Below are 27,256 nucleotides of genomic sequence, written 5' to 3'. Positions count from 1 at the left end.
CTGCTGGAGGGACTCAGAGGGTCGGGCAGCATCTGTGGGTGGGAAAGGAAGTGTTGAGGTTTCAGGTCAGGGAATGCAGGGATGGAGCACCATCAGGTAGGAGGCTCTGTAAGGGAGGTCTCCAGATATGATGGGATTTGTAATGGTTCAGGAGTGGGTGGTCTGAATGGCGGGGTATGATGCAGGAGTTGGGTCGAGAAAGGATCTGAGAGCTCTCATCAGCCCCTCTTCAAGGTTGAGGTCAGTCTACCAGACGGCAACAGCACCATTTTTGGGTGTGGGATTCTCAGTCCTATTTCTTCTTCACTAGGACTGTAGCAGAATTCATTAGACCATAGATCTGTGACGAGAGTCCTTGACGAGAATGGCTTGGATGTAAATGCAGGAGTTTCCACGGCAAAGATCGAGACACGGTTTCAGACTGGGTCAACAATCTGAGCACAAAGCAAACCCTAGACAAAATCACGATTAGGCTTATGATTGAGCACCAAACTTCAGTTCAGAAGCTCAATCCTTGGTGCTCAAAACAGGATTGCCAATTAGTGACACTGTTCTGAATCTTTGAACGGGCTATGCCAGCTATCCATACTCGGGGAGTTAGAGCGTCTAAACCTCGGAAGCTGGCACTGATGGGTGTGTGTCTTAACAGGACACCCTCCCCTATGGCTGACTCCTGATGGCCCAGGCTGCTCGGAGAGATAATGATTGCAGTCATAGATGAGAGCCAAATCCAAGATGTCTCTTTCAGGCACCCAGCACCTCTCCTCCAGCCCGAATCCTTCCCAGTCCATGAGATTCGCTGAACACCTGGAACAGTATGCGAAGCCCAAATTCTTCTCATGGTGAAAACATGCTCCCCATGATCAAACCTGGGTGGCAGCGGGACGGGTGGTGGTGGAGCTAACGGGCTGGTGTTCACAGCCTTTAACTTGGAAATATGGAAAGTGGGATTGATCTTGAAGGTCTTGTGGAGCTGCAAGGTGTAAGCCACTGGATTTACTTTCCTGAAAATCCTGAAGGGTCCAATGAACTTGGGCACCAATTTCCTGGACTCTACTCGCAGAGGCAAATCCTGAGTGGACAGTCAGACCTGTTGCGCAGTCTGCAAAATTGGTCCCTGACTTCCCTTGTGGTTAGCCTTTACTTCAGCTTTCCAGGAAGAAGCTAACAAAATCTTCCTTGCCCTAATCCATCTCTCCTTGTAGCATTGGGTGAGATCTTCATCTGCAGGAACCCCAGCCTCTGCCTCCTGCTCAGGAAACAGTGGCAGAGAATACCCAAACTGGATTCAAAAGGAGACATCCTGTGCACTGAGTGCCATAAATAGTTGTGGCCAACCTCTGCCCACATCAAATAGTTGCTCCACATATTCACTTTTTCAGAGGCCAGGCATCAGAGGGTACATTCCATAACTTGGTTTACTCGCTCCATCTGGCTGTTTGACTGTGGGTGAAACCCAAAAGAAACACTTGCCGTGCCCCAATCAGTTTGCCCTCCAGAAACACCTTGTGAGTTGCAGACTGCGATCCAACACAATGTCCAGCCGGAAAAACCATAGATTCTGAAGAACTGCTGCAGGACAAAATCGGCCGGCTCAGCTGCAGATGGAAGCCTGACAAAGATGAAGAATTTGCAGCCTTTCGGAAAACAATCCACAATTACCAGGATAACAGTCTTCATCTTGGAAGAAGGAAGACCTGTGACGAAGTCAATGGAGATGTGAGCCCATGGTCTTTCCAGAACAGGGACAAGCGAAGGAACCCTTGACGTTGGGTTCAGGCACACACCTCATTCGTTGACAGACCTCCCTCGCCATTCCCAGCCACCCATATCCTCGAGGGTTCTGGCAATCCCTGGGTGAGATGTCAACTTTGATGGCATGTCCTCATTGAAGAACCTAAGCCTGGGCGGGACTGAAACAAACAGCAGACTCGGAGGGTCGTTCTGAAGAATCTTACCTTGCGCCTGGGAAGTGTGTCGATCCCCCAACAAGTTAGCACTATCACCTTGGCTAGAAGGAAAATGGTGGTAGGCTGCTTTTCTCACTCGGGTTTGTCAAGCTGATGGGACAAGGCATCTGGCTTCTGGTTCTTCAATCCTAGTCAAGAGATCAGGTTGAAATTAAAATGGTTAAAGAAAAGAGACAAACTGGCCTGCCCAGAATTCATTCTCTTGGCCTCCTGAGTATAAGCCACGTACTTGTGGTCTGTCCATAGGATAAAAGGGTTCCTGGTCCCCTCAAGCCAGTGACACCATTCACACTATTGACACCATTGACACACCAGTGACACCATTGTCACCATTGTCACACCAGTGACACCATTGACACACCAGTGACACCATTGTCACCATTGTCACACCAGTGACACCATTGACACCATTCACACCATTGACACCATTGACACCATTGACACCATTGTCACACCAGTGACACCATTGACACCATTGTCACACCAGTGACACCATTGACACCATTGACACCATTGTCACACCAGTGACACTATTGACACCATTGTCACCATTCACACCATTGACACCATTGTCACACCAGTGACACCATTGACACCATTGACACCATTCACACCATTGACACCATTGACACCATTGTCACACCAGTGACACCAGTGACACCATTGACACCATTCACACCATTGACACCATTGTCACACCAGTGACACCAGTGACACCATTGACACCATTCACACCATTGACACCATTGTCACACCAGTGACACCATTGACACCATTGACACCATTCACACCATTGACACCATTGTCACACCAGTGACACCAGTGACACCATTGACACCATTCACACCATTGACACCATTGTCACACCAGTGACACCAGTGACACCATTCCTCCAGAGGCAACTTGACCGCAAACAGCTCTCTATTCCCAATGCTGTAATTCACCTCTGCCGTGGATAGTCGCCTGGAAAAGAACACACAATAGTACAGTTTCTTGTGCAAAGGTGTCCATTGAGACAACACTGCACCCACTCCGACATCCGAGGTGTCCATTTCCACGATGAAGGGAAGGTCCGGGATATGTGCGACTAAAATGGCAGCTGTCATGAACTGCTGATTAATCTCTGCGACAGCAGCCTCTGCCTGAGGCCCTTGGATCTCTTGTGTAGTGCCCTCAGTGAAGCTGCCACTGAGCTGAAGTTTCTGAAAAACTTTCAATAAAAGTTGGCAAATCCCAGGAACCATTGGACCTGCTTCACGCTGCTTTACATCTTAGTGCTGGCCAGTCTCTATCAACAGAAGCATCAATTATGATCTTTCAAGAATCACTTGAGTCTGGCATGGTCCCAGAGGACTGGAAGATTGCAAATGTCACTCCACTCTTTAAGAAGTGGGGAAGGCAAAAGAAAGGGAATTATAGGCCAGTTAGCCTAACCTCAGTGGTTGGGAAAGTGTTGGAGTCTAATATTAAAAATGAGGTCTTGAGGTACTTGGATAAAATAATGATAAAATAACTCAATGTCAGCATTGAAGGGAAGGGAAATCCTGTCTTCAAATTTGTTAGAGTTCTTCAAGAAAGTAATCAGCAGGGTGGACAAAGGAGAGGCAGTGAATGTCATTTACTTGGATTTTCAGAAAGCATTTGATAAGATGCCACATATGAGGCTGCTTAACAAGATAAATTCCTATGGTGTTACAGGAAAGATACTGGCGTGGATAGAGGAAGGGCTGACAGGCAGGAGGCAGCGAGTGGAATAAAGAGGCCTTTTCTGGTTGGTTGCCGGTGACTAGTGGTGTTACCCAGGGGTCAGTATTGGGACCGCTACTTTTCACATTGTTTGTCAATGATTTAGATAATGGAATTGATGGCTTTGTGGCAAAGTTTGCGGATGATGTGAAGGTAGGTGGAGGTGTAGGTAGTGCTGAGGAAGCAATGCGATTGCAGCAGAACTTTGACAAATTGGAAAAATGGCCCAAAAAATGGGGCAGATGGAATACGGTGTTGGGAAATGTATGATAATGCACTTTGGTAGAAGGAACAATAGTGTGGACTATTATCTAAATGGGGAGAAGGTTCAAACATCAGAGGAGCAGAGGGACTTTGGAGTCCTCGTGCAAGACTCCCAGAAAGTTAAATTACAGATTGAGTCTGTGGTAAAGATAGCAAGTGCAGAGTTGGCATTCATTTCAAAGGGAATAGAACATAAAAGCAAGGAGATAATGCTGAGCCTTTATAAGACACTAGTCAGACCGCACTTGGAGTATTGTCAACAGTTTTGAGCCCCGTATCTCAGAAAGGATGTGTTGTCATTGGACAGAGTCCAGAGGAGGTTCATGAGGATGATTCCAGGATGAAAGGGTTAACATATGAGGAGTGTTTGGCAGCTTTGGGCCTGTACTCACTGGAATTCAGAAGAATGCTCCTAATTCCACTCCTATGTGTGAAATCCAAGATGGCGGCGCGACGCAGTTTGCAGCGGCCACTCCAGAGCTGATATCTGTTATTTGTGAAGCGGGGTGCCGTGCACAATCATAATCGGATGAAAAACGGATGTGGGAGCACGGAGGAACATCTGGAAATCTCCAGGAAGACCTTCTTCGTTGCTGCTGCTGCTGTGAGGTCCGGGTCTCTGCTGGGAAGAACAGGCCCCCAGTCCTCGGGGTCGCGTTGCCGATGGCCATTGGCCGTCTTAGTATGCTTGGAGAAGCTGTGCCGGAGGGGATGGTCGGAGGTTTGGAGGTTCGACGGACTCAGAGTCCGCTGCGGTCGGGGCGCTTTCGGTGTGTGCTACGTCTGTGAGGCTGGGTTCGACGGAGCTTTCATTGTGTGCTGTGTCTGTGAGGCTGAGTCGGGCGGCGCCATGGAAGTCCATAGCGGGGGTATTCCCTTCTGCCGCCGGCGTGGGATGGCGAGTCTGTTGGGACCCTGGGGACTTGTGGAAACTGTGTGGTGGTTTTTTTTGAACTTATAGTCTTTTAACATCTTTGGACTATTTTTACTGTGCCCATGGTCTGTTTTTTTTTAATCAATTATACTATTGTTTGCACTGTTGTAACTATGTGGTTTTGTGCAGGTCTTGTAGCTTTAGTTTTTGGTTTTGTTTTGTCTGGTGGAATTGGAGCTCCTTACCGGGGAACGCGCTAAAATGGTAGCGCGATATTAATAAACAGCAGCCTCTCCGAACTCTGGATTGGGGATTGCCAAACGTTATGTGAATTTTCTGGTGTTGTCTGTTTTGTCATGTGCTTTTGTGATATAATTCTGGAGGAACGTTGTCTCATTTTTTAACTGCATTGCAGTTGTGGTTTCTAAATGACAATAAACTGCATCTGAATCTGAATGTCTTACGGACTTACGGGCTTATGCCTGCATCTTAATAGGGTCCATCTTGAGATTGCCTTTAGAGATGATGAAGGCCAAAAACGAAATAGTGATTATCAGACTTCTCCAGTTTGACGTAAAGTTCAAGCCTCTTTAGGATATCTCTGATGTGAGCGACGTGCTGCTCTATGGACTTTGAGAAAATTAGGATGTCATCCAAGTAGACAAAAGCATACTTATGGAAAGCATCCTGGAGCATGTTGTTTATAAAGGCCTGGAAAACTGCTGGCATTCACAAGGGCGAAGGACATGACTGGGTACTCATGGTACCTTGTCGATGTGTTGAATGCCGTCTTCCACTAGTCATCTTCCTTTATGCACTCCGCAAGTCCCGCTTCAAGAATACTCTTGTCCCTTGGAGAATCTCTAAAGCAGTGTTCATAAATGGAAGAGGGTAATGATTCTTGATCGTTATGCAATCCAGTCCTCTAGAATCATTGCAAGGTCATGGTCTCCCAACCTTCTTCTGTACGAAGAAGCCAGCACCAACTGGAGAGGTGGAGGATTAGGGTTAGGATTGAGGCAAAAGTCTCCCAGGGCAGGAACCTCCTTAATATACTCCTCCATAGCACTTCTCTATGTGTCAGAGAGTGCGTATGATTGACCCCCCCCCCCGGAGGACACGCACCTGGAATAATCTTTTGCACAGTTGTGGGGTCGGTGAGGTGCGAGAGTTGAGGCCTTTCCCTTACTGAATACCTCTTTCAAATCCTTGTAAACAGAGGGATTTCTACTGGCTTGGGTGCTGCAAATGCCCTGAATTTTCCGCTGAAGATGACTTCTGAGACTCCATCAGTAGCGGGACAGACGCCAGGATCTTCTCCCATAGGTCCACAAGAGTCTTTAGTGAAAACAGAAACCAATCACAGTCCAAATCCTCGACTGACTCCTCAGACATCAGCAACGAGGTGCGACAAATGGCCCTTGTGCTTCTGGGACTAGGTTTCAAGGATCTCCTTCTTAGAGCCTTCCCCTTAGATGGGACTTGTAATATATGGATCTATTCCTTTTATAGCAATGACCTCCCCCCCCCCCCCCCCACTTAGCACTACACATTGATCTGTCGCCTGCGCATATGCTGTTGTCTACACGTGCACATTGCTCTCTCTCTCTCTCACTGCAATGTGAGTACACCAGTTAAAACCATCTCCCGAGTGCGTGCTTTTATTTCATTGATATGTACTTGTGCACAGACACAATGAGTTTACGATGAGCACTAACCTGAATGTCAGAAAATATCAAGAACTGCACCGACAGTTACAGTTTGAAACAGCACAAGAAGGCCACCGCGGATGCTCACAGATGTGTGACTACTGTGCAAGAAAAAATTTAAAGAGAAAATAATTTGGTGATGGCTTCAGTCAGGAAAGTTTGATGAATTTGATAGTGCTAATGAAGGCTGGGAGTCGTATATCGAGATGGGTGATCTCTACTGTAACGTGAGCAATGAGTAAAGCCAAAGAAAGTACCTTCTTATCCATATGTACTGGGCTTGTCCTAGTTTAGAGAAATTTTGGCGAGAAGTTTTTTCATCTTTATCCCATATTCTTAATTACCCCTTAGAACCTAATCCTCTGATTGCCCTTTTTGGTACCTTGGGTGAGGCAGACATGCATTTGAGTCTGACAAAATGTCAAACATTATCTTTTGCCTCTCTTTTGGCTAGACACTTAGTTCTCCTTAAGTGGAGAGATGTTGCCCCACCCACTCATGCTCAATGGCTTAATGATATTATGTCCTGTTTAGATCTTGAAAAAATTCATTAGTCACTTCTCATAAAATTTTTAAAGGTGTGGGGACCTTTTCTTGATTATTTTCATAATTCTTCTTTAGATTAAGCTTATTCTTTTTAATCCCTTACTTCCAGCTTTTTTTCCCTTTGTAAGTTTCATGGTTTCTTTTTGATGGAAGTTACATTATAGTTTTCGTAGTAGGCATTATTATTCTTTTTTTTAACTATATTTACAGTTTTGGGGGGTTGAATGCTCTCTTCATATTTTTTACATAATGTAATGGTTGGCCCAGAGGTTCCTAGTGGGAGGGAAGGGAGGATACTAACTTTATGTGATTTTATTCTGGGTGCTGTTTCTTTATTGTTATGAATTATACTTTTGATATGTTTATTTTGCACTGTATTCATTCTCATTTTGCTGTTGGTTTTTTTTCTTTGTAGTTGGTTTGTAGAAATGCATCAAAAATCAATTAAAAGAAAAGGAGGTACCTACACTTCTTACCTTAAAGGGCCCAAGATTGTACAGTCTCTCACTCAACTCAATAACCCCTGCAAAGCCAGTAAGCAAGATGTTCGATGAAATCACTGGTATTATCTGAGAGATTTAGATTTCTAAAAGGAACCTGTCAAAAGATGAAAGCAATTCTGAATACATTGCTGAACTGCGCAAACTTTCCCAGTACTGTGTCTATAGAGATGAACTTTCTGATGCATTAAGGGACAAGCTTATATGTGGCACGCATAGTCAAAGCACTCAAAAGAGGCTACTGTCAGAAAGAGAACTAACCTTAGAACTGGCATGGACCATTGCAATATCATTAGAGACCGCAGAAAAGGATGCAGCAGAGCTACAGAAAAGGAGGTTAGAATGTGGAATGCACAAAATGTCCCTGAATGGTGCAAAAAGCCAGTGTTACCAATGTGGCAAATCCTCCCATGATGCAAATGACTGTTGGTTCAAAGAAAAAGTTTGTAGAGAGTGTCACAGACAAGGTCACATAGAGAGAGTGAGCAAGGCAGACAAAAAGCACAACCGAGTGAAAAGGCTCAAACACAAAATTAAGAAAATGCATAAAGTGACCAAATGTAAGACAGAATCAGACAACATAGAGTCATGCTGAGAACTGCATAGTAGAACTGAAGCAGATCACAAAATCATTCGGATCACAATAGATGTGTCTGATGTAGAACTGAAAATGGAGCTGGATACAGAGTCAGTTTTGTCCATCAAGACTCGATGGGCCGAATGGCCTACTTCTGCTCCTATATCTTATGGTCTAGTTCCAGAGGCTGACTACAACAGAGCGTTTTCTAAGATGCCATTAGAGAAGATCTTAGTGTTGCTAAATATTTACACAGGTGATAAAAAGCCTCCCAAAGGCAAACTGAAGGTCAATGTGATGTATGGAGGCCAAACACAACAGTTAGAGCTTCATATATTGGAAGTGGAGGGCCAATACTTTTCAGACGTGAATGGTTAAGAAAAATCCAACTAGACTGGCATTCAATCAAAGCTCTCAGTGTGACATCAACAGGCAACAGCAGCCCAAATGGTAGCACTAACCAGAGTCTGGCACAGCTGCTTAATGCTAATGCAAAGGGGATTGGTAAACTCAAAGGCCAGAATTGAACTGGATGAAACAGCAACAGCAAGGTTCCATAAACAGTGTCTACTGTCTTACGTACAACATCCTGAAGTGGATGCTGAACTGCAGAGCTTGGAGACATTTGGAAATCTGTACAAAGTTGAGTGGAGCAATTGGGCTATGCCATTGTCCCGGTGATCAAGACAGTGAAGGCCAGAGTAGTCGGCAAATATGGGGATTTCAAGATGAGCATTAACCCAGTGCTGCACACTGTGCAGTATGCCCTGCCACAAATAGAAGACACTTTTGCATCTTTAGCAGGTAGGGTGAGGTTTTCAAAGATTGACTTAGATAGATAGATAGATAGATAGATAGATACTTTATTCATCCCCATGGGGAAATTCAACTTTTTTTCCAATGTCCCATACACTTGTTGTAGCAAAACTAATTACATACAATACTTAACTCAGTAAAAAAAATAAGATATGCATCTAAATCACCGTCTCAAAAAGCATTAATAATAGCTTTTAAAAAGTTCTTAAGTCCTGGCGGTAGAATTGTAAAGCCTAATGGCATTGGGGAGTATTGACCTCTTCATCCTGTCTGAGGAGCATTGCATCGATAGTAACCTGTCACTGAAACTGCTTCTCTGTCTCTGGATGGTGCTATGTAGAGGATGTTCAGAGTTATCCATAATTGACCGTAGCCTACTCAGCGCCCTTCGCTCAGCTACCGATGTTAAACTCTCCAGTACTTTGCCCACGACAGAGCCCGCCTTCCTTACCAGCTTATTAAGACGTGAGGCGTCCCTCTTCTTAATGCTTCCTCCCCAACATGCCACCTTGTCACAAGCCTATCTGCAAATGGAGATTGAGGAGTCAAGCAGGAAGTTCCTCACAATCAACACTCGCAAGGGACTGTTCCAGTATAATTGACTCATGTTTGATGTCACATCAGCCCCAGCAATTTGGCAAAGAGCAATGGATCAAGTGCTCCAAGATACCCCAGGAACACAATGTTACCTTGATAACATCATCGTGACTGGCAGAAATGATAAAGAGCACTTCCATAACCTTGATAAAGTGCTTACCAGGCTGAGTGAGTATGGTCTGTGGCAAAGAGAGAGAAATGTGAGTTTTTCAAGAATTAAATCTCACATTGTGGACATGTCGTTGACAAGCATGGCTCACATAAGTCACAAAGGAAGATTGAAGCAGTGCTACAGGCACCCAAACCGGAAAATGTGTCACAACTGAGGTCATACTAGGGCCTTGTAAACCACTACCATTGGTTTCTCCCAAACATTATGACAGTGCTGCATCTATTGAACACACTGTTACAGACAGGAGCAAGGTGGGAATGGTCAGAAAGATGTGAAAAAGCATTCATGGAAACAAAGAGACAAATAACATCAGAAGAACTGCTCACCCTTTCCTGCCCATCAGACTGGCATGCAATGAATCCCCTTCTGGCATTGGAGCCACTTTGTCACCCATTATGAAATATGGATCTGAATATCTGATTGCATTTGCCTCAAGATCATTGATGAGCGCAGAATGCAACTACATACATATCGGCCCCTAGTCTTGTATGGGGAATAAAGGAGTTCCGTCACTACCTCTACGGACAAAAGTTTACACTAGTGACAGACCACCAGCCCCTTGTGTCCATTTTCAATCCCAGGAAGGGAATTTCAGTGATGACTGCTACCCATTTACAACATTGGGCACTTTTCCTAGGAACCCACTCTTATGACACTGAGTTCAAGGGTACCAAACAACAGAGCAATGCTGATGGCTTGTCACATCTTCTACTATTGGCAACTGAAGAGGAAAGGTCTTCACTCTGTGACCCAGCAGAGGTGTTCCACGCTGCATTGGTGGACAGTTGCTGGTAACAAATTCCGAAATGCAAAGGGAAACAAGGAGTGACCCGACGTTGTCAAAAGTCAATGACATCACCATGCAAGGATGGCCAGCTCACGGTAACCGTGTTTCCAGAGTTCGCAGTGAGAGGAGACCAACTGTCGGTATGACAAAGAACGCTGATGTGTGGGTCTCGTGTTGTGGTTCCCTCTAAACTGTGCACCAGAGTGTTAGAGAATCTGCATGAGGGACACCCAGGTACGGTCAAGATGAGGAGTCTCACCCGGGGATACGCATGGTGGCCGATAAAAAATAAGCAGATTGGAGACTTGGCCAAAAGCTGTTCAGGATGCCAAAGAGTTCAAAATGCACCCCCCCCCCCCACACAGGCACTGTTACACCCGTGGGAGTGGCCATCGTCACCATGACAAAGAGTACATTCTGACTTTGCTGAGCCATTCATGGACTCCATGTTTCTGATTTCTGTGGATGCTCACTCAGATTGGCTGGAGGTTATATCAATGAAGTCAACCACCTCAGCAAAGACTGTCTCCACCCTGAGGCCTATCTTTGCCAGAAATGGCTAACCAAAGCAAATTGTGACTGGCAACGGACCATAATACCTGTCAAAAGAAATCCGACTGCTCATGAAGAAAAATGGCATCAGACATTTCAAGTCAGGTCCTCACCACCCAGCAACGAATGGATTATCTGAAAGATTTATCCAAACCTTCAAGAAGTCCATTAATGCAATGGACAAGCAGGACATTTCTCTACAGCACAAGGTGGACAACTTCCTTTCTATGCATCGGAACTCTGTTCATACGATGGCAAATCAAACACTTGCAATGCTGTTCACGAACAGAATCTGCCTTCTCACATAGACCTCCTGAAACCAGATCTACAGGGGGAAGTACAGAATGAACAGTTCAGCCAATTTCCAAGTGAAGCAATAAGGAACTTCGAGATTGGACAGGAAGTTCTAGCGCGTGATTACTGAGAAAGCCCTTTAACATGGCTACAATAACTGAATCACTGATGCACACAGTGGATGTTGGAGATCAGACATGGAGACGTCATGTGGACCAGATACTGGATGCTCAACCGAAGAACACACCGGAGTTGATTGCATCTAACAAGATGGACACATTGGATCCACCTGACTTACCTCTCAGTGATGATCATGTCACTGACAGCAACGTGAAACTGGAAACTGAGAACGTTGTCTTGGACAAGACACCTGCCAAACCTGCTGCCACCCCACAGGTCCAGAGGGACGATGAGGACATTATCATTGATAAAACGCCTGCCAACCTGCTGCCACCCCACAGGTCCAGAGGGACGATGAGAACATTATCATTGATAAAACGCCTGCCAACCTGCTGCCACCCCACAGGTCCAGAGGGACGATGAGGACATTATCATTGATAAAACGCCTGCCAACCTGCTGCCACCCCACAGGTCCAGAGGGACGATGAGAACATTATCATTGATAAAACGCCTGCCAACCTGCTGCCACCCCACAGGTCCAGAGGGACGATGAGGACATTATCATTGATAAAACGCCTGCCAACCTGCTGCCACCCCACAGGTCCAGAGGGACGATGAGGACATTATCATTGATAAAACGCCTGCCAACCTGCTGCCACCCCACAGGTCCAGAGGGACGATGAGGACATTATCATTGATAAAATGCCTGCCAACCTGCTGCCACCCCACAGGTCCAGAGGGACGATGAGGACATTATCATTGATAAAATGCCTGCCAACCTGCTGCCACCTCACTGGTCCTTCTCCCAAGGCGAGGGCATCCTCCAGTTTATCTCAAAGTCCATGATGGTATAGCATGGCCAAGACCTCTCTGTTCCAACCACTCTCCTGGACCAAGTTCTGAAATTTGATTGTGTAGTCGGCCACTGACTGTCCTCCCTGTCAAACCTTCATCAGGTGGTCTGAGGCTTGGCTTGCTCTGGCAAATGATGAAACACCTCCCTCATGGCGGCCATGAATTCCTCCAAATCCAAACAAATCTCCTACCAGCATTCCCAATGTGTGGTGGCCCAGGCCAGGGCTCTTCCAGGCAGAGGAGCGATACTGAAGACCAGAGGGAACCTGGATGGCTGGAGCTCAAACACTGGCGAGTACTGGATGAGGAAGTTGTGGCAAGAACTCCAGGGTTGGAAGATGTTCTGGCTCCGAGGGATACCGACTGCTTCTCCCAAGTGATTCTGGCCTCCTTCTTGCAAACGTTGACCCATGACTACCTGGAGGTCATGTATCTCCCAGCTCTGCTGGAAAATATCTTCACTATGGCTGGTCACAGAGGATGAAAGACTCTGATACCCCGCTGGGTCCATTTCGACTCAATCGTACTGTGACAGAAGTCCTTAATGAGAATAGATTGGACCCAAATGATGGAGTATGTGTGGCAAGGATCAAGACATGGTTTCAAACTGGATCAAGAATCTGAACACCAAAAAAACACTAGAGGAATTCATTAGTAGGCTTACGATTGAGCACCAAACGTCAGTTCAGGTTCTCCTTAAATACTTAATCCTTGGCGCCCAACACATCATTGCCAATTAGTGGGACTGTCTTGAATCTTCAAAGGGCCTCGCCAGTTACCCACACTCCGGGGAGTTAAAGCATCTAAACCTTAGCAAGTGGCATGGATGTGTGTGTGTTGTGACAAGATCATGGAACAGTATAACTAAAGAACAGCTCCAGCAGCCCACAATGTCTGTACCTTTCAGCAGATCAAACATAATACCCTGAGACTGCTGAGTTTATTGTTGGGACTGGAAGGCTGCGATTCATTCAGAGAAAATATGAAGGGCAGTTCCATAGACAGGAGTGTCAAAGTCTGGGACAGTGATCTGAATTCAGTTACTTGTATCAGGAGGTACAGGAGCCTTAGGTCCCAAACCACAAGGTTCAGGAACAGTTATAACCCAACAGCCATCAGGCTCCTGAACTGGCAAGAATAACTTCACTCATCTCAACTCTGAGTTGATTCCTCAACCTACAGTCGCACTTTCAAGGACTCAACAGTTCAATTCAACAACAGAGAATGTATACCGTATACAACCTGAAATTGTTACCCTTCACAGACATCCAAAAAACAAGAAACTCCATAGAATGAATGATAGAAACATCGAAGCCCCTGAAGCACAAGCAGAAATAAAAAACAACTCTACAACTTGTGTTCTCAGTATCGTTTATCTATCTATCTATATATTTATTAACTGATTGATTGTATCTGCACAGATTGTCCTTTTTTCACACATTGGCTGTTTGTCCATCTTTGTGTAATCTTTAATTGATCGTATCGGACTTATTTGTTCTACTCTGAATGCCAGCGAGAAGATGAATCTCTGGGTGGCAAACGGGGACACATATATGCTTTGGATTTTGAGGGATCAGACTGGGAATGGGGGCAAAATTAATGCCCCAGATTGTTAGCGGTGCAAGGTTGTGAAAATGGAATTTTCAGAACCAAGTTCAACTGCATACATGCATACCGCCAAACAAAACAATGTTCCTCCGCACCAGGGTACACAACACAATACATATAGCTCAAACACAACACATAAAATAACATCACCACAAACAAATGTGTGCATTTACATCACAAGTTAAAAAGTAAGCACTATAATGCTCTTGGCTGTCACGATGTGCGCTGGCAATGTCGGAACCCAACTGCGGAGGAAAGACAGACTCCGATGTAGAGGTGGTGGCCAAAGTTTATTAATAAACTCTGGAAATTATAAGCTGGTGAGTCTGACACAGCAAATGTTGAAACGTTTTTGGAAGGTACTCTAAGGAACTGGATATATGATTATATGGATAGACATGGACTGATTGAGGATAATCAGCATGGAGTTGTGCGTGCTAGGTCATATCTAACCAATATGATAGAGTTTTTCGAGGAAGTTACCAGGAAAGTGGAGGCAAGACAGTGGACGTTGCCTACATGGACCTTAGCAAAGCATTAGATGAGGTTCCGCCTAGAAGGTTGGTCAAGTTGGTTCAGTTGCTCGGCATTCAGGATGAGGTAGTAAATTGGATTAGACATTGGCTTTGTGGAAGAAGCCAAAAAGTGTTAGTAGATGGCTGCCTCTGACTGGAGACCTGTGACTAGTGGTGTGCCGCAGGGACCAGTGCTGGGTCCTTTGTGTTTATCATCTACATCAATGATCTGGATGATAATATGGTTAATTGGATCAGCAAATTTGCAGATGACTTGCACACTCCAAGATTTGGAGTGTGGTAGACAGTGAGGAAGACTGTGATGGCTTGCAGAGGGATTAACTGGGAAAATGGACAGAAAAATGGCAAGTATAGAATCTAATGCAGACAAGTACGAGGTTTTGCACTTCGGTAAGAACAACCAGGGTAGGCTTCACACAGTGAATGGTAAGGCACTGAGGAGTGTGGTAAAACAAAGGTATATGGGAATATACGTCCATAATTAGTTGAAGGGGTGTCACAGGTAGATAGCGTCATAAAGAAAACTTTGGGTACTTTGGCCTTCATAAATCAATGTATTGAGTATAGGAAATAGGATGTTATGTTGAAGTTGTATAAGACATTGGTGAGGCCTAGTTTGGAGTATTGTGTGCAGTTTTGGTCACCTACCTACAGGAAAGATGTAAGTAACATTGAAAGAGTACAGAGAAAATTTACAAGGATGTTGCTGGGTCTGGAGTACCTGAATTATCAGGAAAGATTGAATAGGTTAATACTGTATTCCTTAGAACGTAGACGATTGAGAGGAGATTTGATAGAGGTATACAAAATTACGACTGGTATAGATAGGGTAAATGCAAGCAGGCTTTTTCCACTGAGGTTGGGTAGGACTACAACCAGAGGTCATTGGTTAAGGAAGAAAGGTGAAAAATTTAAAGGGAACATGAGGGGAAACTTCTTCACTCAGAAGGTCGTAATAGTATGGAATGAGCAGCACTAGGACACGTGCTGCATGTGAGCTTGGTTTCAACATGTAAGAGAAGTTTTGGATAGGTACATAGATGGTAGGGGTATGGAGGGCTATGGTCCTGGTGGAGGTCCGTGGAAATAGGCAGTCTAAATGCTTTCAGCATGGAGTAGATGGGCTGAAGACCCTGTTTCTGTGCTGTACTTCTCCACGATTATGACTCTATGACTATAAGAATTCCGACAAAACTTTGGTGGCTTGGACGAGCAACACCGTGAGACACAACATTCCCAAAACTAGGTCCCCTGATTAGCACTAACCAGGCGTCTACTTAAATAATACAAGCAACATGAAATCCCTGACCTACCAAAGTAAACTTAACAAACTTAAAAGAAAGCACCAGGAGTCCGCATTACATAGAGCGAGTCACTCAAGAAATGCAAATGAATAATGACCTTTGTTAAACAACAATTAACCAATTCAGGTGCTCTTTAAAACCTCGGAGCCCAATGTTCTCTGACTGCCTGCACAGTCTGGAGGAGCTTATTACAACTGGTGTTTTATACATGACGAGACCTGAGTGCTGGCAGGGAGTTCAGTAGTCTCACCACCTGGGGGAAGAAGCTGTTTCCCATCCTAATAGACTTTGTCCTAATGCTATGATACCTCCTGTCTGATGGTACGGTGTCAAAGAGATGGGAGGAACTAACCAGAGAGGTTGTTTAGCACTGATCACAGCCTAGTGCGCTGCTGGAAACTGAGATACCTCAACAAGGTTCATCTTGTTTGTAGGTTTTTCAAAGTGAGATTTGTACATAAACAAATAACATTACAGCTTAATGAGTTCAAAAGTACTTCCATCTGTGCGGCCATTGGCAGTGCAGCCTGAAAGGAGCAGAGAATCACTGACAGCAGCTTCTGCGTTTCCGTGTTTAATTGAGTGCTTGTGGACCCCTACGGTTGCTGTCTCCTTCAATCTATGACCAAACCGGCCTCTGATAATTCTGCTCTCATCACGACTGCCAGACTTGGCAATGGAGTAATCAGTCTGGGTTAGGTCTGCTGGTTATCCGCCCAACAATAAGAGATGGCGTGTAGCACTCCTGAGAAATATCTGAAGAAATGATTTTAATTTTATTCCCCACATCTGCACTGGAGCTGTAGTAGAGCCTTTGTCAATTCAACACTCACCGGACTGTGACCAATGACAGAGTGTTGAAAATATTTGGAGCGTTCTGGTTTCTCTGTAATTTGCATGTTTTATGCTGTCTTCTCAGCACCAGTGTTTTTTTAAAAATAATTTTACTAACTTTTGCTGGAATTTTTATGACCTTTCTTTCATTTACTATTTTGTTTCTGGGGCCAGGAATTTTTGTTCCGACTCCTTACCGGGCAAGGAAAATGTCAGCTCGAAATGCAGTACAGTAGCTTTATGGTTAGCATAAAAGTAGTACCACAGCAGCAATTTGGGTAAAATTCCACCGCTTTCTGTAAGGAGTTTGTACGTCCTCCCCATGACCATGTGGGTTTCCTCCGGGTGCTCCGGTTTTCAAAGCTGTACCGGTTAGTAGGCTAAATTCGTGGCGCGGGCTGTTTGGACTGGAAGGGCCTATTACTGTGCTGTCATCATCAGCATTACGTGCCGAGTCGTATGACATGGGTGATCTTGGTTTTTTCATGACCATGATTATTCTTGGTATTTTTTTCTGGACAAGTGTTTTGCCATTGCCTCCTTCTGAGCAGTGTCTTTACAAGACGGGTGACCCCAGCCATTATCAACACTCTTCAGAGATTGTCTGCCTGGTGTCAGTGGTCGCATAACCAGGACTTGTGATCTGCACCGGCTGCTCGTACGACCATCCACCACCTGCTCCCGTGGCTTCACGTGACCCTGATCAGGGGCTGAGCAGGTGCTACACCTTGCCCAAGGGTGACCTGCAGGCTAGCGGAGGGAAGGAGCACCTTACATCACCTTTGGTAGAGACGTATCTCCACCCTACCACTCACTCTCCACTCTGTCACCCACAACTGTGCTCTATCTCAAAGTAAACAAATGGACAAGGACATCTGTCCAGTGTTGCCATACATGTTTCCTACACCAATGGTGCGGATAGGTACTTCTTCTACGGGATAGGAGTGTGATAAAGGTGAAGCCCAGTGGGTCACTCCTCTCTGATCTAGAGTGCTACACTTGGAGTATCGTGTTCAGTTCTGGTTGCCTTGTATACGGAAGCCTCAGAGAGGGTTCAGAGGAGATTTGTCATGAAGAGAGTGTGAGTGAGTGAGGGCTTCTCCTTGATATCAGAGGTAGAAATATAGAAAACCTACAGCACAATACAGGCCCTTCAGCCCACAAAGTTGTGCCGAACATGTCCCTACCTTAGAAATTACTAGGCTTACCCGTAGCCCTCTATTTTTCTAAGCTCCACGTACCTATCCAGGAGTCTCTTAAAAGACCCTATCGTACCTGCCTCCACCACCGTTGCCGGCAGCCCATTCCACGCACTCACCACTCTCTGAGTAAAAAACTTACCCCTGACATCTCCTCTGTAACTACTCCCCAGCACCTTAAACCTGTGTCCTCTTGTGGCAACTATTTCCGCCCTGGGGAAAAGCCTCTGACTATCCACACGATCAATGCCTCTCATCATCTTATATACACGGTAATGTATTTTACAGAGAGTAGTTGGTGTGTAAGACATATTGCCGGGGTGGAGATATTAGGGACATTTAGACGCTCTGAGATAGGCACATGGAAGATAGAAGCATGAAGGGCTATGTAGGAGGGAAGAGCTGGATTGATCTTGGAGTAGATTAAAAGATTGGCACAACATTGTGGACTGAAGGGCCTTTAATGTGTTGTACTATTCTACATATTATGTTCTATGTAACCAAAGGCACATGTCTGAGTATCGACACACACCCGCACAGATCGGCATGGTTTCTACTGACACAGATTACTAGCTCATCTTGAGGGTGATCTACTGGTTAGTATTTGAGCTATTGATCAATGGTTGGGGGAGGCATATTGATTAGTGGTTGAATATTGACCAGCATTTGAGCAGTGCTTAAGGAATGTCTATGGTCCAGTGCACAAGCAACATTCCCTCAGATGCTGTAAACTCTAACACCCACAAGAAGCACATCACTGAGCTGCTCTGCATGGCGTGTTGTCGCAGGAAAGCAGCATCCATCATCAGGGACCCCACAACCCAGGACACGCTCTCTTCTCACTGCTGCCACCAGAAAGAAGGTACAGGAGCTTCAGGACCCACACCACCAGGTTCAGAAACAGTTATTACCCCTCAACCATCAGGCTTCTGAACCAAAGGGGATAACTTCACTTGCCCCATCACTGAACTGTTCCCACAACCTATGGACTCACTTTCAAGGACTCTTCATCTTATATTCTCTATGTTTACTGTTTATTTATTATTCTTATTATTTACCTTTTAAATTTCTGTTTTGAATTTGCCCCATTTGTTGTCTTTGCACGCAGTTTGTTTGTCCATCCTGCTGGTTGTGGTGTTCCATTGATTCTAGTTTCTCTGTACTTACTGTGAATGCCCACTAGAATGTGAATCCCAGGGTTGTATATGGTGACATATATGTACTTTGATAATAACTTTACTTGGAACTTTGAAGTTCTGAAAATGGTAATAGGACCTTTGGTTGATGACCTGGTAGTGACGTTTGCCACTCTGTTCTGCAGGTGGGTCTCAGTCTCAAGACTGGCATTTCTTGCCCATTCTTAACTGACCCTGGGAGGGTGGTACTGAAGGTCCCTGGTGAAGGTGTTTGTTGGGATGGGGCTGGCCCGCATGTGCAGTGTCAGCGGTGGGCATTGGAGGAGAGAGATGTGTGACAAAGATTGTGCAAATAGGTCTGTTGGCCAGAAAGAACTACATTCCATAAATCAGTGAATTCAAATGCATCAAGGGCAGTGGAAGCAAACGGACTAATTGTCTTTGTTCTTGTCATGTGCTTGGCGATGGAGGCTGCCATTTTGTGAAGACATTTTATTCTCCATTTTGTGAGTTTGACATGCTGGGCTTGATCAATGTCCTAAAGAAGACAAAATAACACTTCAGGTAATCTGCTGGACTGGAGATCATTTCCAAATAAGTTATTTGTGAGACGTTCGTCGGTTGTATATAACATGCAGGTTTGTGAATGTTGGGGTTGGTGCCTGCCTGGAGTGATTCGAGCTCGTTGCTGATTGAGAACAAAGATCCATAAATTATCAACTGTCATTTGATGGCAATAAGTGGATGCTGGTTTGGAGCAGAGCCAATAACAAGGTGTTAAAGGACAGACACATGACTTGTGGCCAATGACACTGGAATATGACATTTGAATTGATGAGGAATGGATATAAAAGTGGATGCTTTGTGTGTGTTGGTAGAGGTAACTTCAAAAAATAACCATCGTGGATACAAGCGTAAGCAACCCTGTGTGAAACACGTGGCGAGTGAATTGGGACAATGAGGAACGCCTGGCCAGTGTAAACTCCCGTGCCCGGGTAATACCTTTTGCTATTCTTTGACTATTCAGGAGAGTCAGGGATTCTTAGCGAGTGTGCACACAAGTGTATGACTTCACGTCCTTGTTAGTTTGAACAATAAAGGTATTTGTCAGTGAATACAGATCTTTCTGTGCCTCACTGATCATTGTTATAAGAGGTATTTTTTTACAACAGGTCTGAAACCATCTGTAATCTTCTCTCTGAGTGGGGTGGAGTGGAATTATATAGAACAAAGAACACAGAACAGTACAGCACAGGATATGACCCTTCAGGTTACAAAGTTTGGCCCAACCAATTAAATTAGTAATCAAAAGGTTAACTAATCTCTTTGCCTACGCAATGTCCATATCCTTCTACTTTCCTCACAGTCATGTGCCTACCTAAACATCTTTTAAAAGTCCCCAATGTATCTGCTTCAACTACCATCCCAGGCAGTGTGTTCCACTCTCTGCCTTCTCAAATCTCGTTTGAAATTACCCCCCCTCACCTTAAATGCATGGCCTCTGGAATTAGACATTCCAACCCCCGGAAAAAGATATTGTCTACCTTCTCTATCTTTGCGTCTTATAGTTTTATAAAACTCTACCAGTTCTCCTCTCAGTCTCCAGCACTCTGGAGAAAACAACCCAAGTTTGTCCAACCTCTTTTTATAGCACATGCCCTCTAATGCAGGCAATACCTCTTCTGCACCCTCTCTAAACCCTTGACATCCTTCCTGTATTGGGACGACCAGAACTGTACATAGTACTGCAGATGCAGCCTAACTGAAGGTTTACAAAACTGTAACATAACTTCCTGACCTTTGAACTCAATGCCTCAACTAATAAAGGCAAGCCTGCCATTTGCCTTCTTAACCACCCTAACAACCTGTGTAGCTACTTTCAGAGAGCTATGAACTTGAACCCCAGGATCCTCCTGCTCATCAACACTGTTAAGGATTTTGCCCTTAACACTTACTGTCTCTTCAAATTTGACCTAACAAAGTGTGACACTTCACATTTGTGCGGGTTAAACTCCATCTGCTATTTTCCGCCCATTTCTGCAACTGATCTATATCCGGTTGTATTCTTTGCCTGTCTTCTATGCTATCCACAACACCACCAATCTTTGGATCATCTGCATGAAGAAGAATTCAATGAAGAAGTGCTGGATGAGGATTACTGGAAAATCCGCATTGGCAGTCTGGATTTTCCAATTTAGGATGTGAGAACTTCATGCCTTGGCAAAGAAAAGAGCACCACCCAAACATCATAGGCATTACTCAAAAGAGATTTAGACCCAGTGCCGTTGAGGTAGTAGTGGTGTCTGTCCACGTCGGGATTGTAGAGACGTGGGGAGGAATCAGCGGTTGGTGGTTTCTCCTGGCAGCTGGAAAAGTGCTGTGGAGGCAAAGATGGAGAAGGAGAGGTGGTGTGGTTCTCCTCGGCCAGGCTGACTGACCCTCTCTTCAGTTGTCCTGCTCCACATCCAGGTGACACTGGGACACATGTGATGGGAACTCAGCTTGACTTCCTCGCTGCTGTCGGGAGAAGCATTTCTTGATTTACTTGGTGGCTCCCCGAGCAGCTGAGATCAGTGGGACCCCATTGGAGGGAAAAGGAGAACACTGCCTTCCAAAGGACATAAATCGTGGCGTGCAGAGACGACATCAATCTTTCGAGTGTGACGGCCGGGGCTGGAATGTATTCTGCTGGGACTTGGTGTTTAGGTCGGTAAGTCCGCTGTGAAACAGACAGTGTGTACAACACCTGTGCGATGAGGAGAGCCGACAGTCCACATGTCTACACAGCAGACCAAATGTGCCTCGGGCCTTCCTCCGGGAAACCACCCTATGCATAAACAAACCACCAACACAAGCTGTGGAAAATTAAATTAAACTTTTTAAATCTGTCTATCTTGTCCACAAGGAAGTAAAGCCCACGGCCTCGGTGATACCGTTAGCAACTTGATTGAAGTAGACTCTGTCAGCCTGCAACTATTCTGAGCTATCTTCACCCACATACATACATAGCGTGCACACACACGCGCATGCATACATAAAAACACACATACAGAGCCACGTACACATGAACACGATACTCAGAGACACAGACACATGTTCAGACAAGCACATATCGTATGTATATGCACAAATGAAATCCAGTCAGACGCAAAATACACACACAGGTAAAACATGGGGCTGCATGGCAGCGTAGTGGTTAGCACAATGCTTTACTGTACTGGTGACCTGGGTTCAATTCCCGCCACTGTCTTGAAGGAGTTTGCACGTTCTCCCTGTGACTGTGTGGGTTTCCTCCGGGTGCTCCGGTTTCCTCCCACAGTCCGGTTGGTAGGTTAATTGTACATTGTAAATTGTCCTGTGATTAAGCTAGGATTAAATCGGGGGTTTGCTGGGCAGCACGGCTCGAAGGGCTCGAAGTACCCATTCACCCTGTATCTCAATAAATAAATAATAAATATAGAGACACAGAGAGAAGCTTCCTTATGAAAGGTCTTGGCCCGAAACATTGACATGGAAACATAGAAACATAGAAAACCTACAGCACAATACAGGCCCTTCAGCCCATATTGCTGTGTTGAACATGTACTCACTTTAGAAATTACCTCAGGTTACTCATAGCTCGCTATTTTTCTAGGCTCCATGTACCTATCCAGGAGTTTCTTTAAAGACTCTATCGTATCCGCCTCCACCACCATCGACGGCAGCCCGTTCCACACACTCACCACCTTCTGTGTAAAAAAACTTACCCCTGACATCTCCTCTGTACCTACTCCCCAGCACCTTAAAACTGTGCCGTCTCATGATAGTCATTTCAGCCCTGGGAAAAAGCCTCTGACTATCCACACGATCAATGCCTCTCATTATCTTATACACCTCGATCAGGTCACCTCTCATCCTCTGTCGCTCCAAGGAGAAAAGGCCGAGTTCACTCAAACTATTCTCATAGGGCATGCTCTCCAATCCAGGCAACATCCTTGTAAATCTCCTCTGCACCCTTTTTATAGTTTCCACATCCTTCCTGTAGTGAGGCAACCAGAACTGAGCGCAGTACTCCAAGTGGGGTCTGACCAGGGTCCTATATAACTGCAACATCACCTCTCGGCTCTTGAACTCAATCCCACGGTTGATGAAGGCCAATGCACTGTATGCCTTCTTACAGATGGCATCCGTTAGTCTCGCGAGACCATGGATCTGCGCCTGGAAAGTCTTGCTTCAGTCTGTGTTGGTAGAGCAGCGTCTGTTGTGGCTGTAGAGGCCCACACGGGAGTGACAGTCTCGGCTGCAGTGACTACAGTTGAAGGCACTGTCCTCCGGTGTTGTCTTGGTGCAGTTTTTTGGCGAGTGCCTTCTTAACCACAGAGTCAAACTCCGCAGCATCTTTGAGTGTCTTATGGACTCGGACCCCAAGATCCCTCTGATCCTCCACACTGCCAAGAGTCTTACCATTAATACTATATTTTGCCATCATATTTGACCTACCAAAATGAACCACTTCACACTTATCTGGGTTGAACTCCACCTGCCACTTCTCAGCCCAGTTTTGCATCCTATCAATGTCCCGCTGTAACCTCTGACAGCCCTCCACACCCACAACACCCTCAACCTTTGTGTCATCAGCAAATTTACTAACCCATCCCTCCACTTCCTCATCTAGGTCATTTATAAAAATTAGGAAGAGAAGGGGTCCCAGAACAGATCCCTGAGGCACACTACTGGTCACTGATCTCCATGCAGAATACGACCCATCTACAACAACTCTTTGCCTTCTGTGTGCAAGCCAGTTCTGGATCCACAAAGCAATGTTCCCTTGGATCCCAAGCCTCGTTAATTTTTCAATAAGCTTTGCATGGAGTACCTTATCAAATGCCTTGCTGAAATCCATATACACTACATCCACTGCTCTACCTTCATCAATATGTTTAATCACATCCTCAAAAAATTCAATCAGGCTCCTAAGGCACAAGCTGCCTTTGACAAAGCCATGCTGACTGTTCCTAATCATATTATGTCTCTCCAAATATTCTCCATCAACTTACCAACCACTGAGGTAAGATTCACTGGTCTATAATTTCCTGGGCTACTACACTCTTTCTTAAATAAGGGAACAACATCCGCAACCCTCCAATCCTCCGGAACCTCTCGTCTGATCCCGGTGACTTATCCAACTTGATGCTTTCCAAAAGCTCGAGCACATCCTCTTTCTTAATGTCTATATGCTCAAGCTTTTCAGTCCGCAGTCCCTACAATTGCCAAGGTCCTTTTCCGTTGTGACTGTTTACTCTTTTCCATTGATGCTGCCTAACCTGCTGAGTTCCTCCAGAGTTTCCAGCATCTGCAGATTTTCTTGTGTTCGTGTTTACCGATAGTACTAACATATACATACAGACACACAGACACACAGACGTGCAAACACACGTACACACTCACACACACATACATATGCACATACATTTCTGCACTCACATGTACACATGCATGTGCTCACACACACATACAGACACATGTGCTGTATGCGTACACACGTGACTGCATGCATACATGCCCAGCAGTAATTCACAGCTCCAGTATCTCAGTCCCCTGTCAGCCTGACAGTCTGAGCCCAGGCCGCCGTTGTTTGCCAGCTCTCCGGCTCATGTCCCCCCGCCTCGTTAGTGGAACACCCTGTCACTTGGTATAGCCGAGGGACTGAGTGAGAAGTTGACAGGAGGGTGAGTGGGTGTTTGTTCAACCAAGCCTGGGCCAGTTGTGGTGATGTCATGGCTGTTGACTTCACTTTAGCTTCAGAGTGAGACTTTGCCGGTGAAAGCAGATTGATAAATAAAATAACGGCCTTCAATTAACTCTTTTGGACTTACATTTCCTAGTAATCCCCAGGGAGGAGCTGAGGCAAGTCTGTCTTACATCTACAGAGTGCAAGGCTAACTTAATTTTGGCTGAGTCAGAGTCTCCTGAACCAATTGAATTGGCCCGCTGTTCCTCTGGTAAAACAGCCCCAAACACCCGCTGTCACAAAGTGGGAATGACAAACGTTTCTTGTTTGAACCGCGCAGTGCCAACTCCTCAGGACTGACGACTATCAAATGAAGAAGGTGGCCTTCATGAGTGACACTGAAGGAAGCAGGTCAGGCAGCATCTAAGCCTCCCTTCGTACAGTGAGGCGGTGCGAACAAAATGCTCCCCATTTGGGTGCTTTCTGCTAGAATACATTGGGGGAGGGGGGAGAGTTGATGCTGCTTGTGCGTGGGAGGGGCAGAGTGGTTTTGTTTTATTTTCTGTCATTCATTCGTTGGGGTTTTCTTCTGTTCCATGGATGTCCGTGAACAGTAAGAATTTCAGGCTGTTTACTATGTGCATTCTCTGATATTAAATGGAACCATTGAACCAATTCCTCACCCAGGCTTCTCTGACAGCAACAGCCAAACCTGCGAGCCTGACAAGGGCAAAGCCAGCGGGTGTATAGGAACATCACCGCCTGCAGGTTCCCCTCCAAGTGACACAGCATCCTGAATTGAGAAATATCAGCAGGGTTTCATCAGAATCCCAGAACTCCTCCTTTCCAGCACCTCATCAGGGGCCACGGTAGCGTGGTGGTTAGCACAGCGCTAATTCAGCTGGAGTTCAAAGTTCAGCTCTGGTGCTGTCTGTGAGGAGCTTGCATGTTCTCCGTCAGGTGCTCCAGTTTCCTCCAAAGATGTACTGGTCAGTAGGCTGTGGAGGCCAAGACACTGGGTATATTTAAAGCAGAGGTTGATAGATTCTTGATTGGTCTGGGCATGACAGGATACGGGGAGAAGGCTGGAGATTGGGGCTGAGAGGGAAATGGATCAGCTCTGATGAGATGGCGGAGCAGACTCGATGGGCCGAATGGCCTCATTCTGCTTCCATATCTTATGATCTTAATGTGTCATTGCAAATTGTCCTGTGGCTAAGCAAAGTTTAAACAGGTAGGCTGCTTGTGTGGCCCGTTGGGCCTGTTCTGTGTGGTATCTCTACATTTACAAAAAATTTACATCGCAGCCTTAAGAGCAATTACAGTTGGGCACAGACACTAACAACACCCACATCGTTAAGACATTATTGAAGGCAAATGGGAATTGGTAATGGTACTGATGCACTTAGGGCGAAGCAGCGTCTCTGCATGGTATGGATACTGCACAGGAAGAGTCCACAATGGGGAGTGAAAACTCCCAGTGCGTCACTGGCCACAGGATACCTGACATCAGGGACATACTGAGTGTACAGAAGGGTGGGGAAAAGGGACAGTAACATCATGAAGGATGTCACTCACCCTGCTCATAGACTGTCTGTCCCACTCCCATCAGGGAGGAGGCTACGTAGCATCCACACCAGGACCAGCAGACTCAAAAACAGTTCCTTTCCCCAAGCAGTGAGGATGATCAACACCTCCACCCACTAACCCACCTCTCCACACCCCCAATCACCCACTGACCCACCCCTCCACACCCCCAACCACCCACTGACCAACCCCTCCACACCCCCAATCACCCACTGACCCACCCCTCCACACACCCACAATCACCCACTGACCCACCCCTCCACACACCCCCAACCACCCACTGACCCACCCCTCCACACCCCCAATCACCCACTGACCCACCCCTCCACACACCCCCAATCACCCACTGACCCACATCTCCACACCCCCAACCACCCACTGACCCACCCCTCCACACACCCCCAACCACCCACTGACCCACCCCTCCACACCCCCAACCACACACTGACCCACATCTCCACACCCCCAATCACCCACTGACCCACCCCTCCACACCCCCAATCACACACTGACCCACCCCTCCACACCCCCAACCACCCACTGACCCACATCTCCACACCCCAACCACCCACTGACCCACCCCTCCACACACTCCCAATCACCCACTGACCCACCCCTCCACACACCCCCAATCACCCACTGACCCACATCTCCACACCCCCAATCACCCACTGACCCACATCTCCACACCCCCAATCACCCACTGACCCACCCCTCCACACACCCCCAATCACCCACTGACCCACATCTCCACACCCCCAATCACCCACTGACCCACATCTCCACACCCCCAATCACCCTCTGACCCACCCCTCCACACACCCCCAACCACCCACTGACCCACATCTCCACACCCCCAATTACCCACTGACCCACCCCTCCACACCCCCAATCACCCACTGACCCATCCCTCCACACACCCAATCACACACTGACCCACATCTCCACACCCCCAACCACCCA

This window comes from Hemitrygon akajei, chromosome 11 (genome assembly GCF_048418815.1).
Source record: "Hemitrygon akajei chromosome 11, sHemAka1.3, whole genome shotgun sequence".
Classification (NCBI taxonomy): domain Eukaryota; kingdom Metazoa; phylum Chordata; class Chondrichthyes; order Myliobatiformes; family Dasyatidae; genus Hemitrygon; species Hemitrygon akajei.
Note: the sequence above shows the minus strand (reverse complement) of the source record.